The sequence below is a fragment of the Odocoileus virginianus genome, chromosome X (genome assembly GCF_023699985.2).
Source record: "Odocoileus virginianus isolate 20LAN1187 ecotype Illinois chromosome X, Ovbor_1.2, whole genome shotgun sequence".
Taxonomy (NCBI): domain Eukaryota; kingdom Metazoa; phylum Chordata; class Mammalia; order Artiodactyla; family Cervidae; genus Odocoileus; species Odocoileus virginianus.
Window position 1 is genome coordinate 32,189,721 of NC_069708.1, and position 17,418 is coordinate 32,207,138.

A 17,418-nucleotide genomic window follows, 5' to 3' on the forward strand; every position below is an offset into this window, starting at 1 on the left:
AATCCTCAAAAATTCATCTTAATAAACTCTGCGTACAAATAATTAATTCTGGTTGATCACAGAAAAAACAAACAAGCAAACAAACAAACACTAGCTTCCTCAGAAGTAGGAAAACTTTATAAACTGGGGCATAATATGTTACAATAGATATATCCATGATTCTTAGTTTTAATTTCAAGCTGAGTCTAAAGTTAAGTACCCTCATAGTTCATAAAGGTATATAGAATGCTGCAGTTAAAAAATGCTGATGCATGTTGCAATAAAGGGTTTGTGCCTCACTGCATAAATCCCAAGCTAAATCATCTAACTATACAAAAGTAATATTAAAAGCAAGTATATCAATAGGGCAAGAGCTATAAGGATGTAGTCTGCTTTGCAAATTTTTATAAATTATTTAATTCAAATTATTGGTCAGATGTTAATATTAGAATTTATTTTATATTGAAAAAATAATGTAAATGATTTCAAAATGGATTACTTTAATATTAAATTATATATATGCTACCATTAAAGTGTAACTCTTCAGAACCCCATTTAAGTAGATTTTCTACTGTTATGCTATGAAAGAGATATGTTAACTTTAGACAATATTTTCAACCTTTTTTAAAAGTGGAAAAACACTTCAGGTATAACCTGATGAGGAAGCAATGCTTATCTTCCAGAATTAAATTTAGGTTCAGAGTTTCTCCACAGCTTCACAATTGGGGAATTTCAATTAACAATGCGTGGAATTGGCCCATAACTGCCTGTGCTTCCTACATTTTTCCTTAAAAGTATCATTCTTCGGATAAAGTTCCCTACTATAACCTTCTGCAGCATCAGACTTTACTTTTACCACCAGACACATCCACAACCAGGTGTCGTTTCAACTTTAGCTCAGCTTCTTCATTCATTCTGGAGCTATTTATCTGCTCTTCTCCAATAGCATATTGCATACCTACTGACTTGGGGGGTTAATCTTTCAGTGTCATATCTTTTTGCCTTTTCATACTGTTCATGGGGTTCTCAAGGCAAGAATGCTGAAGTGGTTTGCCATTCCTTTCTTCAGTGGACCACATTTTGTCAGAACTCTCCACCATGACCTGCCCATCTTGGGTGGCCCTGCACAGCATGGCTCATGGTTTCATTAAGTTACACAAGGCTGTGATCTATGTGATCATTTTGGTTACTTTTCTGTGACTGCTGTTTTCATTCTATCTGCTCTCTGATGGATGAGGATAAGAGGCTTGTGCAAGCTTCTTTTTTTTTCCATTTATTTTTATTAGTTGGAGGCTAATTATTTTACATCATTACAGTAGTTTTTGTCATACATTGAAATGAATTAGCCATGGATTTACATGTATTCCCCATCCTGGTCCCCCCTCCCACCTCCCTCTCCACCCGATCCCTCTGGGTCTTCCCAGTGCACCAGGCCCGATGGGAGGGACTGGCTGTAGGGAAAACTGGATCTTGCTCTGGTGGGCAGGGCCATCAATAAATCTTTAATCCAATTTTCTGCTGATGGGTGGAGCTGTGCTCCCTCCCTGCAGTTTGGCCTGAGGTGGCCCAATCCTGGAGTTTGCAGTCTCTATAGGCTTTATGGTAGGGCTAAAGGTGGCCTCCTCCAAGAGGATTTATGCTTATCCTCTGCACCTCACAAAACTGCTGCTGCCAGTGCCCCTGACACCATGGCAGGCCACTATGGACCCATGCCTCTGCTGGAAACTCCCAAACACTCAATACTGAGTAGGAACCTGGTTGTTAGGTCCATGAATCAAGGTAAATTTGAAGTGGTCAAACAGGAGATGGGAGTGAACATTGATATTTTAGGAATCAGTGAACCAAAATGGATAGGAATGGGTGAATTTAATTCTGATGACCATTATATCTACTACTGTGGGCAAGAATCCTTTGGAAGAAATGGAGTAGTTCTCATAGTTAACAAAACAGTCCAATACAATGCTTGGGTGCAATCTCAAAAATGACAGAATGATCTCAGTTTGTTTCCTAGGCAAACCATTAAACATCACAGTAATCCAAGTCTATGCCCCAACCACTAATGCCAAAGAAGCTGAAGTTGAATGGTTCAGTGAAGACCTAGAAGACCTTCTAGAACTAACACCAAAATCATGTCCTTTTCATCATAGGGGACTGGAATGCAAAGTAGGAAATCAAGAGATACCTGGAGAAACAGGCAAGTTTGGCCTTAGAGTACAAAATGAAGCAGGGCAAAGGCTAACAGAGTTTTGCCAAGAAAACACACTGGTAATACCAAACACCCTCGTCTAATAACACAAGAGATGACTTTACACATGGACATCACCAGATGGTCAATATGGAAGTCAGACTGATTATATTCTTTGAAGCTGAGAAGCTCTATACAGTCAGCAAAAACAAGACCTGGAGCTGACTGGCTCAGTTCATGAGCTCCTTACTGCAAAATTCAGACTTAAATTGAAGAAAATAGAGAAAACCACTAGGCCATTCAGATATGACCTAAATAAAATCCCTTATGATTATACAGTGGAAGTGATAAATAGATTAAAAGGATTAGATCTGGAAGACAGAGTGCTAGAGAACTATGATGGAGGTTCGTAACATTGTACAGGAGGTGGTTAGCAAAACCATCCCCAAGAAAAAGAAATACAAAAAGGCAAAATGGTTGTCTCAGGAGGCCTTACAAAAAGGTCTACTGAGAAAAGAAGAGAAGAAAAAGGCAAAGGAGAAAAGGAAAGATATACTCCTCTGAATGCAGAGTTCCTAGCAAGGAGAGATAAGAAAGCATTCTTAGGTGAACAATGCAAAGAAATAGAGGAACGCAACAGAATGGGAAAGACTAGAGAGCTCTTCAAGAAGATTAGAGGTACCAAGAGACCATTTCATGCAAAACGGACACAATAAAGGACAGAAATAGTATGGACCTAACATAAGCAGAAGATATTGAAAAGAGGTGGTAAGAATACACAGAACTGTACAAAAAAGATCTTAATGACCGAGAAAAACACAATATTGTGGTCCCTCACTTAGAGCCAGACACCCTGGAGTATGAAGTCAAGAGGGCCTTAGGAAGCATTACTATGGACAAAGCTAGTTGAGTTGATAGAATTGCAGCTGAGTTCTTACGAATCCTTAAAGATGATGCTGTGAAAGTGCTGCACTCATTATGCAAGTGAATTTGGAAAACTTAGCAGTGGCCACAAGACTAGAAAAGGTCAGCTTTCATTCCAATGCTGAAGAAGGACAATGCCAAAGATTGTTAAAACTACCACACAATTGCACTCTTTTCACACGCTAGCAAGGCAATACTCAAAATCCTTCAAGTCAGGCTTCAACAGTATATGAACCAAGAGCTTCCAGATGTACAGGGTGGATTTAGAAAAGACAGAGGAGCCAGAAATCAAGTTGTCAATATCCGTTGGATCATAGACAAAGCAAGGGAATTCCAGAAAAACATCTACTTCTGCTTCATTACTCTAAAGCCTTTGACTGTGTGGATCATGACAAATGGTGGAAGATTCTTAAAGAGGTGAGAATATCAGATGACCTTATTTGCCTTCTGTGAAACTCATATGCAGGTCACGAAGCAACGGTTAGAACCCTATATGTTACAATGGACTGGTTCAAAATTGGGAAAGGAGTACATAAGGGCTGTATATTGTCACACCGCTTATTTAAATTATATGCAGAATACATCATGCGAAATGCCGGGCTGAATGAAGCACAAGCTGTAAGCAAGATTGTCAGGAGAAATATCAATAACCTCAGATATGCAGATAACACCACCCTTACAGCAGAAAGTTAAGAGGAATTAAAAAGCCTCTTGATGGAAGTGAAAAGGAGAGTGAAAAAGCTGTCTTAAAACTCAACATTCAAAAAATGAAGATCCTGGCATCTGGTTCCATCATTTCATGGCAAATGGATGGGGAAACAATGGAAACAGTGAAAGACTTTATTTTGTTGGGCTCCAACATCACTGCAGATGGTGACTGCAGCCATGAAATTAAAAGATGCTTGCTCCTTGGAAGAAAAGCTATGAGAAAGCTTGACAGCATATTAAAAAGCAGAAACATCACTTTGCCGACAAAGATTCATATTCAAAGCTATGGTTTTTCCAGTAGTCATGTACAGATGTGAGAGTTGGACCATAAAGAAGTTTGAGAGCCAAAGAATTGATGCTTTCCAACTGTGGTGCTGGGGAAGACTCTTGAGAGTCCCTTGGACTGCAAGATTTACCCAGTTAATCCTAAAAGAAATCAACCCTGAATATTAACTGGAAAGACTGATGCTGAAGCTGATGCTCCAATACTTTGGCCACCTGATATGAAAGGCCAACTCTTTGGAAAAGACATCGATACTGGGAAAGACTGAGGACAGGAGGAGACAGGGATGATAGAGGATGCAATGGTTAGATGGCATCACTGACTCAATGGACATGAGTTTGAGCAAATTCCAGGAGGTAGTGAAGGATAGGGAAGCCTGGCATGCTGCAGTCCATGGGATCACATAGAGTCAGACATGGCTGAGCAACTGAACAACTACAGCCTTTGAAAAGTCCAATTCCAAAGTCACAACTATTTTTAAAACTGGAAATAAGTTATTAAAAATCATCTACAATATAGTCTTGTTAAAGAGCTGCTTTTTATATATTTATTTCTATTTTTTCATTTATTTTTATTAGTTAGAGGCTAATTACTTTACAATATTGTAGTGGTTTTTGCCATACATTGACATGAATCAGCCATGGATTTACATGTGTTCCCCATCCCTATCCCCCTCCCGCTTCCCTCCCCATCCCATCCCTCTGGGTCTTCCCAGTGCACCAGCTTGGAGCACTTGTCTCATGCATCCAACCTGGGCTGGTGGTCTGTTTCACCCTTGATAGTATACTTGTTTCAAAGCTATTCTCTCAGAACATCCCACCCTCGCCTTCTCCCACAGAATCCAAAAGTCTGTTCTGTACATCTGTATCTCTTTTTCTGTTTTGCATATAGGGTTATCGTTACCATCTTTCTAAATTCCATATATATGCATTAGTATACTGTATTGGTGTTTATCTTTCTGGCTTACTTCACTCTGTATAATGGGCTCCAGTTTCATCCATCTCATTAGAATTGATTCAAATGAATTCTTTTCAATGGCTGAGTAATATTCCATAGTGTATATGTACTACAGCTTCCTTATCCATTTGTCTGCTGATGGGCATCTAGGTTGCTTCCATGTCCTGGAAATTATAAACAGTGCTGCGATGAACACTGGGGTGCACGTGTCTCTTTCAGATCTGGTTTCCTCCGTGTGTATGACCAGGAGTGGCATTGCTGGGTCATATGGCAGTTCTATTTCCAGTTTTTTAAGGAAGCTCCACACTGTTCTAGAGAACAGTGTGCCCTTCCCCCGTCCGAGCTGCTCAGGCGACCAGGTGCTTGGCCTGCGCACTCTCCCCAGGTGCGTTGCGTCTTATCACCTCTCTGGTCCCAGCCGCCCGGTTTCCGGGCATGTCTGTCTCCGGTGTACCGTGTGTCTCTTCTGGGGAGCTGATCTCTGGCTGCAACCCTCCCTGCAGATGTACTGTCCAGAATCTCAGGAAGTCTTTGGTTAGAACCAGGAAGCCTGTTCCCAGTTTGGTAGGGGATGCCGTCCCTGGGGCCGAGTTTGCCCCTTTTCAGCTCTGGCTGGCGCCTGCCTGCCCCCTCTCATTTATTCTTTAATTTTAGACTCAGATAAAATAAATTACCAAAAAAACCAAATGAGACCAAATGAGTATATTTGTGAATATATTTGATAAGTTTTAACTTACTATTTTGTCCTTTTATAGTATTTAATTCGCTAAGTAGTATAATTCACTAAGAAGCATAATTAAGACAGAATGAGAATTTGTCAACATTTTTACACATTTTAAAATTTAGAGATGAAAATATTGGTGATACTGCCAAACTCTAAATATAAATCATAGCAAAACAAACAAACAAAAAATAGTCAACACACATAAGTTAAGATTTTAGAGACACAGAAAGCTGGCAAATTTAATGGCAGATCATTATAAATTTACTTCTTCTATATATTTCTAGAACAAGTTTCATAACGAACTGCAATTTTAATTTTATAGCACACTTGCAATTCAAATTTCTTTGTCAATTTAATTGTACTGGAATAAAACATAAGGAATTTTGCCTAGATCTTAAAGTTGAACTTGGAGATCTAAAATGTCAGGCTCATATTTATGAGCATAGCAATTTATATTAAGAACTAGAAGTGATTTTTCAATAAGCACTTCAAAGGTGTTATATATAAAAAAAGTCAGCACTGCAAAGGTACTTAAAACTCTCCTGCTAAAGTCTAGTGCTTAGCAGTGATGAACTGCATGTAGTCACCTTGGCCTGAAGGTATTTCACCACAGGCTTGCTCTGAGATAAACACAAAAACAGGTGGGGAAAAAAAAAGCCATGCTTTGCTAAGCCTGCCATTCAGATTTTGATTTAGTGTCAAATGAAAAATTTGAAAACTTTTCAAAGAAGTTATCTATTTCCAAGCTTGAAAAGCAGTATAAAATAAAACATTTTAATTTTGTTAATGAGGGGTATTTCAAAATATTCTCAGGGTACAGTTAGCTGTATCTTTAATCTACCACCATCCCTGAATACTTCATGCACTTCTATATGATTAAAAACAATTTATATTATCACTTGCAGAGATAACTTTAAACAGAAGTTTCCAAGAGTTTAATTTTCTGTTATTTGCAAAAATTTTTTTTTTAAAGTAACAGAGTACTTTAAAAAAATTGTAGTGGTCATTTATAAAAATAAACTATGAAAGTTCTTTGGTATTTCTGTCACCCACTCTTTATGACACAGATACTGCATTAAGAATCAGGTTTCACTTATATTCACTATGATTTCAACCAAGAGAGATGGCATGTCAAAGGAGGGGCAGCATGGGCAAGAGAGGAGCAGGGTGGGGAGGGGCAAGGGGTAGTGGTGCCATGACCTGAAGGAGGAAAGGGTCAATTTCTTCTTGTAAGATCTCCCTGAAAGTTATGAATGGATGCTTATGGTGTTTAATTTCTGAATACTTGTCAACAAACTGATAAAATCATTACTTTCCTGAATGAATTTGGAATCAAGACTCCCTGAAAACAATTACTTTGTCCTATTTTCAAGGGACTGCTTATATAAGGAAAAATTTGGGAAAGAAAGAACTTGCAAGCACCACTGAGAGAGACCGAAAAAACTTGATTCAAGGGGTTTCACAAGGTGCCCATTCAAGTAAGTTTTTAATAAAAATAAAAATATACAATTATCCTACAATTAAAAATAAAATATAGATAAAAATATATAATTAAACTTTGAAAAAAATATAAACAAAAAAAGCAAGGGCATTACCAGTTAGTTTTCTTTTTTTTTCCATTTATTTTTATTAGTTGGAGGCTAATTACTTTACAATATTGTAGTGGTTTTTGTCATACATTGACATGACCCAGCCTTGGATTTTCTTTTTAGCTTTAGAAAAGTCAATGATTCACATGAATATCAGGTATCCTCAATGTGAGATGCAAAGATAAAGAAAAAAAAAACAGTGATTCCCAAATAAATCAACTTCACCTTAAACCACAAACACAGATCCTCAGTTAAACAAACAAAACCTCAAACACCCAGCACTGAGCAATGCTCCTTTGTACATCCGCAAGAAATCTACATTTCTCTCTTCAATATAGTTAGACCCGGTTCACTTACCTGTCAACATCTACGGAAAAATTAAAAAAAACAAAAAAGACAAGATTAGAATCAACACTGGGCAAAAATGACAAGATTTACTGAAAACTGTCCTCCAACACTAAGAGCTCCAGACTGCAACTAACTGCAGAGAAAATTATAGTGGCTGCAAAGTCCAGGAACATACAAAGTAGAAAAAAAGATGACTACAGAAGCAGGTTTCTCTTCAGGTATTCCTAGTCAGGATAGTGTATTCTGAATAGGAAGAGACCCAACTACAGTGACCCGCCAGAAAATAAGAGATAAAAGGGAGGGCTGTAAAAGCAGTCACTGAATACAAAGACAAGCGGTGAAGTGAAGCTATGCAAAGAAAGGGGGAGTGTGCAGGAGGGACCTAAGTGGCCAGAGTGGTGATAGTGCGGCATTGGGGGAAATGGAAGAAAGGTCTTACCACGCGGCACCCAATGGCTGACGAGGGAATGAGGGACCAAGCCTTATATATGGTCCCCAATCTAAATGAGGCTCCAGATGTAAAAGGAGCCCTTGGTCTCTCCTCACTCCACAAACAGCTACCGCCCCCCCTCCTCCCAGCTTCTCAGCTACTCTTACTTCCAAAAATATCCCCTTCACCTCCTTGAGCCGGTCCCAACAGCAGTGTAACCCTATCCACTAGCATCCCAGCAACAGGTGAATTCAGCTCCAGGGCTGCCGGCCCTGTCCCACTCCTGTACCACCACCATCCATGCGCCACCCCTTCCCCCACCCAGTCCAGCCCCATGCTATTTGGCGTTTTCCATCCTGTCACTGCATCGTCCTTGTCCTCTCCCAATGCAGAAGTCCCCAAGCAGAAGTTCTCCTGGAGGCTATTCAAACCTTCTTGGCAACTGAACACAACAGCCATTAGGGAAAGAAGAAAGGCACAAAGTTACAAACTACAGTAGCAGCTGTTCCTTGCCCAAGAACTAGGAGGGGAGGGGCAAGAAAGAAAAAAAAAAAGAGAAAAAGATGAGTGGCCACTGTCGCCTCATCAGGGTCATAGTTCTGGACCCCGGGTAAACACTGACAGGCAAATCATCTGATCAGGGGCAGGGGTGGCGGTGGCTCCTCAGCTGATCAGGGTGCTGAAAGAGACATTTTTCTCTCCCGTTTTCCCTGTCTTTGCACTTAAAGCACTAAAATGTCCCTGAATCCGAATCCCTGGATGTCACTTTTACAATGGACACACAAGTTACCCCTAAAAGAACTGGAGTGTTGGAACTGCTTCCATACCTTAACGTCTGAGGTCAGCAGTAGGCAGAGGTCGAGCTCGACATGGCATGCCTCTGCTTCTGAGCAGTGGGCGGTGTAAACTAAGGCCTTGAGGGTGCAAGGTTGGACTTTACAAGACCTTTTCGAAAGGCATTGTCGGCCAGGGAGGGTTATTTTGGGGATGGAATATCTTCTGTGGACCCTTCTGCAGCCCTTTCTAGTCACTTTAGACAAGGGATTAGGAGTGACCATGGAGCGGGTCCCCTTTCTTGTGGCTAAGGGTTCCGAGCCTACTGAGAAGCAGCAGGCCCTTCCCAAATATGTCTGGCACAACTGTCAGTCAATGCAACCTCGCCCTTTGAAAGAGACATCAAAGGACATTAACTAAGTATTTGCCTGTCTAGACCCCAGAATAGATAGCCTCTGCTCTGGAGTTCTTTATCAGGAGAGCTGTTACCTCATTGTATACCAGGCTGTTCACTGATTTGAGCAATCAGGGACCTGCCAACCTTTCCTTCCATTCTCTTGAGATTAGTGCTCCCAATTTGCAAACCTATCTCCTTGGCCATGTCATTGTGTGGATTGTTTCTTAAGGGTCTGCAGCAGCTGCAGACCCAAATTAAAGAGGAAATTGCTAAATAATAGGGTTGGACACAAGTGTTCACTAACGAAAGAATTTGTGAGAGGAAGGAGCAGGGACATTTATAAAATACTATTACTCACAATGTGACTAGGTGTCCTCTTTCCCACCAATCCCCCATCCTGCCCAATTAGTTGATTTGAGACTCTCTGAAGCCTGACTGTCGCCAGAGTAAACAAATTCTCTAAGAGTTGTAGATATGTTAATGTTTGACAGGAGACAAATATCAGGATAGAATTTGGGGATTGGTTGGCCTCAGAGGAGAGTTCAATCAATTCAATGAAATCAGTTGCCTTTATTGGTGGTTTGCTACTACTGGCATTACAAAGAGAGGGTGTCTATGGGAGGGGAGATGAAGCAAATTCCTGAGAAAATTTGGGAGGTTGGAGAGTATCTGTGGGGGCAGCAAGGTCCGAAGACATCAAGCAAGCCAGGAATTACTCTACAGGATGGAGGTAGGCGCTGTCTGTACCAAGAGGAATAAGATGAGACCTGTATAAAGAGAAATTGTCAGCAGAGCCAAGGACAAACTGAACTCAGATAGAATACTGGGCTGGAATTGTGAGAACTGGGAAGGAGGAGCTAACAAGAAAGTCAAGGAGACACCAAGACAGAATACTGAAAGGAGCCAATCAATATGACTTGAAGGAGGAACAGGAAGGAGAACACTGAAAAATGAAATGAAGAATAGGGACAAAGGAACCAGGGGCATCACATATAAAGGGGGAAAGTGAAGTCCAGTGGGGAGAAGGAACTTATTATTTAGTGGCAAGACCAGTCTCCTGACTCCCAACCCTGTGTTCACTACCACCCACATCTCAAAGTGTAGGTGAAAGAGGTCTGCACTTTACTTTTCAGAGCTGTAGTCTGCCTAATTTATGAGAGGTTCTAGGCTTCAGGGGGCTTCCCCAGTGGCTCAGCAGTAAAGAATCAAGACAATATGGTACTGGCACAAAGACAGAAATATAGATCAATGGAACAAAATAGAAAGCCAAGAGATAAATCCATGCACCTATGGACACCTTATCTTTGACAAAGGAGGCAAGGATATACAATGGAGAAAAGACAATCTCTTTAACAAGTGGTGCTGGGAAAACTGGTCCACCACTTGTAAAAGAATGAAACTAGAACACTTTCTAACACCATACACAAAATTAAACTCAAAATGGATTAAAGATCTAAACGTAAGACCAGAAACTATAAAACTCCTAGAGGAAAACATAGGCAAAACACTCTCCGACATAAATCACAGCAGGATCCTCTATGACCCACCTCCAAGAGTAAAGGAAATAAAAGCAAAAATAAACACATGGGACCTAATTAAACTTAAAAGCTTTTGCACAACTATAAAACTATAAGCAAGGTGAAAAGACGCCCTTCAGAATGGGAGAAAATAATAGCAAATGAAGCAACTGACAAATAATTAATCTAAAAAATATACAAGCAGCTCATGCAGCTCAATGCCCCCAAAAATAAACGATCCAATCAAAAAATGGGCCAAAGAACTAAACAGACATTTCTCCAAAGAAGACATACAGATGGCTAACAAACACATGAAAAGATGCTCAACGTCACTCATTATCAGAGAAATGCAAATCAAAGCCACAATGAGGTACTGTCTTACCCCTGTCAGAATGACTGCTCTCAAAAAGTCTACAAATAACAAATGCTGGAGAGGGTGTGGAGAAAAGGGAACCCTCTTACACTGTTGGTGGGAATGCAAACTAGTCCAGCCACTATGGAGAACAGTGTGGAGATTCCTTAAAAAACTAGAAATAGACCTGCCATATGACCCAGCAATCCCACTGCTGCACATACACACGAAGGAAACCAAAATTAAAAGAGACACGTGCACCCCAATATTCATTGCGGCACTGTTTACAGTGGCCAGTACATGAAAGCAACCTAGATGTCCATTGGCAGACAAATGGATAAGAAATCTGTGGTACATATACACAATGGAATATTACTCAGCTATGAAAAAGAATGCATTTGAATCAGTTCTAATGAGGTGGATGAAACTAGAGCCTATTATACAGAGTGAAGTAAGTCAGAAAGTAAAACACAAGTACAGTATATTAACACACATATACGGATTTTAGAAAGATGGTAACAATGACCCTATACATGAGACAGCAAAAGAGACACAGATGTAAAGAAGTCTTTTGGACTCTGTGGGAGAAGGTGAGGGTGGGATGATTTGAGAGACAGCATTGAAACATGTATATTACCATATGTGAAATAGATCGCCAGTCCAGGTTTGATGCATGAGACAGGGCACTCAGGGCTGTTGCACTGGGATGACCCAGAGGGATGGGATGGGGAGGGAGGTGGGAGGGGGGTTCAGGATGGGGGACACATGTACACCCATGGTTGATTCATATCAATGTATGGCAAAAACAACTACAATATTGTAAAATAATTAGCCTCCAATTAAAATAAATAAATTAATTTACAAAAAAAAAGTATCTGCCTACAATGCAGGAGCTCCAGGAGACATGAATTCAATCCCTGGGTCAGAAAGATCCCCTGGAGGAGGGCATGGCAACCCACTTCAGTATTCTTGCCTGGGAAATCCCATGGAGAGAAAAGTCTGGTGCACTACAGTCCATGGGGTTGCAAAAAGTTGGACATAACTAAAGTGACTTAGCACACATGCACTAGGCTTGAGGAGGATTGTCATAGTTGAAAGAAGGGAGAAGTTGTTGGCTTTTCAAAGGGCAGGAACCAAGTCTTACTGAGGTTTATACATTTTTTTTTTTTTACAGATCTCTTGGGTTGGTAGCCTCCAAATGACCCAAGAAATAGTAAGACCAAGCTGGGGAGCATGCTTAACTATAAGCTGGTTTTGTCACTGAGGGTATATTTACACGGAACCTTAAACAACATTTCTTTGTGGGCACATTTGAATGTGAACTCAGAGACAGATAACTTATTTTCTAGACAAATGACAACTTACAGGAATTTACTACTATAAGAATTTAGTTTAGCTTTGGGTAACATAAAAGCTGAGAGAAATTGAAAAAGTCAAATGTGAGTATTTATACTGAAAACACCCTTAATGAAGCTTAGTAGCCAAGTTGAACATGTGTTACTCAATGGCCAGGAGCTCTTAAAAGTCAGAGGCATACTCCTAGCAAATCACGACATCATACAAATAGATGCACACACCTTAATTTGATATGAATTGGGTTGGAATCTTGGAAATGTGAGTCTTATTCAAAACAATTTTATGAACAGTGACACTGTTCATAAGAGTTGTTATAGTTGAGGAGTAAATTCTAAAGGAGCCCCTTCCAAATAGCCTATCAAGCCACAAAGTGAAGATAAGTAAAAATAATACATGGAAATAAACAAAGTGTATCAAAACACAAACAAATGTTTATAAAATGAAGTATAGTTGATGTACAATAATGTATTAGTTTCAAGTATATGACATGGTGATTTGATATTTTTATAGCTTAAACACCATATAAAGTAAGTATAATATTATTGACTGTACTCCCTGCATTGTACATTACATATCTGTTAACAATTATTTTATAATTTGTAGTTTGTTACTCTTACTCCCCTTCACCTATTTCACTCATCCCCCTACCTCTCTTTTTTTCTGGCAACTAGTAGTTCTCTGTATCTGTGAATCTGTCTCTGTTTTGTTATAGTTGTTCATTTGCTTTGTTTTATTGATTTCATATATAAGTGAAAACATGCGGTATTTGTCTTTCTCTGTCTGACTTATATCAGTAAGCACAATACCACCCAGGTCCATCATATCACAAATAACAAGATTAAAAAAAATTAATTATTTTTGACTGTGCTGGGTCTTTGTTGCTACATGCAGGCTTTCTCTAGATGCAGTGAGTGGAGGCTACTCTTCATTATGGTGTGTAGGCCTCACATTGCAGTGGCTGTAGGTGTGTGGATTTCAGTACTTCAAGCACACAGGTTCAGTAGTTGCAGCTTATAGATTCTGGAGAGTGGGCTCAGCAGTTGTGGCACACGGGCTCAGTTGCTCCACAGCAACTGGAATTTTCTCAGACCAGGGATCAGACCCATGTTCTCTGGGCTTGCAGGCAGATTCTTATCCACTGCACCTCCAGGAAAGTCCTCACAAAGGGCAAGATTTCATTCTTTTTTAAGGGTGAGTAATATTCTGCTACATACATATACATATATTGTATACTCACATATCCCACACCTTCTTTATCCATTCATCTGTTCATGGGGACTTGGATTGATTTCGTATATTGGATATTGTAAATAATGCTGCTCTGAACATTGGGTGCATATATTTTTTCAATTAGTGTTTTTAATATCTCAATTTCTTTGGGAAAAACCAAGGAGTGGAATTACTGGACAATATATTAACTTTATTTTAATTTTTTGAGGAACCTTCATACACTTTTCCATAGTGACTGGACCAATTTACATTTCTACCAACAGTGCACAAGAATTCTCTTAGCTGTACATTCTTCCCAACATTTATTATTTCTTGTCTTTTTTAAAACTAGTCAATCATTTTATTCTTAACACTAGAAAGATATGAGGAAAATATACCAAAGAATTTAAAGTTAAAAATAGATATTAGTGTTCCACATATTCTTTTTCCATTGATCTGTCAATGGACATTTAGGTTGCTTCCATGTCTTGGCTATTTGTTTAAATTAATTTATTTATTTTAACTGGAGGCTAATTACTTTACAATATTGTAGTGGCTTTTGCATACAATGACATGAATCAGCCATGGGTGTACATGTGTTCCCCATCCTGAACCCCCCTCCCACGTCTCTTCCTATCCCATCCCTCAGGGTCATTCCAGTTCACCAGCCCTGAGCATCCTGTCCCATGCATCAAACCTGGACTGGCAATCTGTCCCACATATGATAATATACATGTTTCAATGTTATCCTCTCAAATCATCCCACCCTCGCCTTCTCCCACAGAGTCCAAAAGACTGTTCTTTATATCTGTGTCTCTTTTGCTGTCTCGAATATAGGGTCATTGTTACCATCTTTCTAAATTCCATATATATGCATTACTACACTGTATTGGTGTTTTTCTTTCTGACTTACTTCACTCTGTATAATAGGCTCTAGTTTCATCCACCTCATTAGAACTGATTCAAATGCATTCTTTTTCATAGCTGAGTAATATTCCATTGTGTATATGTACCACAGATTTCTTATCCATTTGTCTGCCAATGGACATCTAGGTTGCTTTCATGTACTGGCCACTGTAAACAGTGCCGCAATGAATATTGGGGTGCACGTGTCTCTTTTAATTTTGGTTTCCTTCGTGTGTATGTGCAGCAGTGGGATTGCTGGGTCATATGGCAGGTCTATTTCTAGTTTTTTAAGGAATCTCCACACTGTTCTCCATAGTGGCTGGACTAGTTTGCATTCCCACCAACAGTGTAAGAGGGTTCCCTTTTCTCCACACCCTCTCCAGCATTTGTTATTTGTAGACTTTTTGAGGGCAGTCATTCTGACAGGGGTAAGACAGTACCTCATTGTGGCTTTGATTTGCATTTCTCTGATAATGAGTGATGTTGAGCATCTTTTCATGTGTTTGTTAGCCATCTGTATGTCTTCTTTGGAGAAATGTCTGTTTAGTTCTTTGGCTCCTTTTTTGATTGGATCGTTTATTTTTGGGGGCATTGAGCTGCATGAGCTGCTTGTATATTTTTTAGATTAATTATTTGTCAGTTGCTTCATTTGCTATTATTTTCTCCCATTCTGAAGGGCGTCTTTTCACCTTGCTTATAGTTTTATAGTTGTGCAAAAGCTTTTAAGTTTAATTAGGTCCCATGTGTTTATTTTTGCTTTTATTTCCTTTACTCTTGGAGGTGGGTCATAGAGGATCCTGCTGTGATTTATGTCGAAGAGTGTTTTGCCTATGTTTTCCTCTAGGAGTTTTATAGTTTCTGGTCTTACGTTTAGAGCTTTAATCCATTTTGAGTTTAGTTTTGTGTATGGTGTTAGAAAGTGTTCTAGTTTCATTCTTTTACAAGTGGTGGACCAGTTTTCCCAGCACCACTTGTTAAAGAGATTGTCTTTTCTCCATTGTATATCCTTGCCTCCTTTGTCAAAGATAAGGTGCCCGTAGGTGCATGGATTTATCTCTTGGCTTTCTATTTTGTTCCATTGATCTATATTTCTGTCTTTGTGCCAGTACCATACTCTCTTGATGACTGTAACTTTGTAGTAGAGCCTGAAGTCAGGCAGGTTGATTCCTCCAGTTCCATTCTTCTTTCTCAAGATTACTTTGGCTAGTCAAGGTTTCTTGTATTTCCATGCAAAGTGTGAAATTATTTGTTCTAGTTCTGTGAAAAATACCGTTGGTAGCTTGATAGGAATTGCATTGAATCTATAGATTGCTTTGGGTAGTATACTCATTTTCACAATATTGATATTTCCAGTCCATTAACATGGTATATTTCTACATCTATTTGTGTCCTCTTTGATTTCTTTCATCAGTGTTTTATAGTTTTCTATATTTAGGTCTTTTGTTTCTTTAGGTAGATTTATTCCTAAGTATTTTATTCTTTTCTTTGCAATGGTGAATGGTATTGTTTCCTTAATTTCTCTTTCTGTTTTCTCATTGCTAGTGTATAGGAATGCAAGGGATTTCTGTGTGTTCGTTTTATATCTTGCAACTTTACTGTATTCATTGATTAGATCTAGTAATTTTCTGGTGGAGTCATTAGGGTTTTCTATGTAGAGGATCATGTCATCTGCAAACAATGAGAGTTTTTCTTCTTTTCCTATCTGGATTCTTTTTATTTCTTTATCTGCTCTGATAGCTGTGGCTAAAACTTCCAAAAGTATGTTGAATAGTGTTGGTGAGAGTGGGCACCTTTGTCTTGTTCCTGACTTTAGGGGAAATGCTTTCAATTTTTCACCATTGAGGATAATGTTTGCTGTGGGTTTATCATATATGGCTTTTATTATGTTGAGCCATGTTCCTTCTATTCGTGCTTTCTGGAGGGTTTTTGTCAGAAATGGATGTTGAATTTTGTCTAAGGCTTTTTCTGCATCTATTGAGATAATCATATGGTTTTTTATCTTTCAATTTGTTAATGTGGTGTATCACATTGATTCATTTGCAGATATTAAAGAATATTTGCATCCTTGGAATAAAGCCCACTTGTTCATGATGTTTTTCATGGTCTTTTTAATATGCTGTTGGATTCCGTTTGCTAGAATTTTGTTAAGGATTTTTGCATCTATGTTCATCATTGATATTGGGCTGTAGTTTTCTCTTTTTGTGTCATCTTTATCTGGTTTTGGTATTAGGGTGATGGTGGCCTCATAGAATGAGTTTCAAAGTTTGCCTTCCTCTGAAATTTTCTGGAAAAATTTGAGTAAGATAGGTGTTAGCTCTTCTCTAAATTTTTGGTAGCATTCAGCTGTGAGGCCATCTGGTCCTGGGTTTTTGTTTGCTGGAAGATTTCTGATTACAGTTTCAATTTCTGTGCTTGTGATGGGTCTGTTAAGATTTTCTATTTCTCCCTGGTTCAGTTTTGTAAAGTTTTTCTTTTCTAAGTATTTGTCCATTTCTTCCAAGTTGTCCATTTTATTGGCATATAGTTGCTGATAGTAGTCTCTTATGATCCTCTGTATTTATGTGTTGTCTGTTGATTTCTTCATTTTCATTTCTAATTTTGTTGATTTAATTCTTCTCCCTTTGTTTCTTGATGAGTCTGGACTAATGGTTTGTCAATTTTATTTATATTCTTCAAGAACCAGGTTTTAGCTTTGTTGATTTTTGCTATGGTCTCCTTTGTTTCTTTTGCATTTATTTCTGCCCTAATTTTTATGATTTCTTTCCTTCTACTAACCCTGG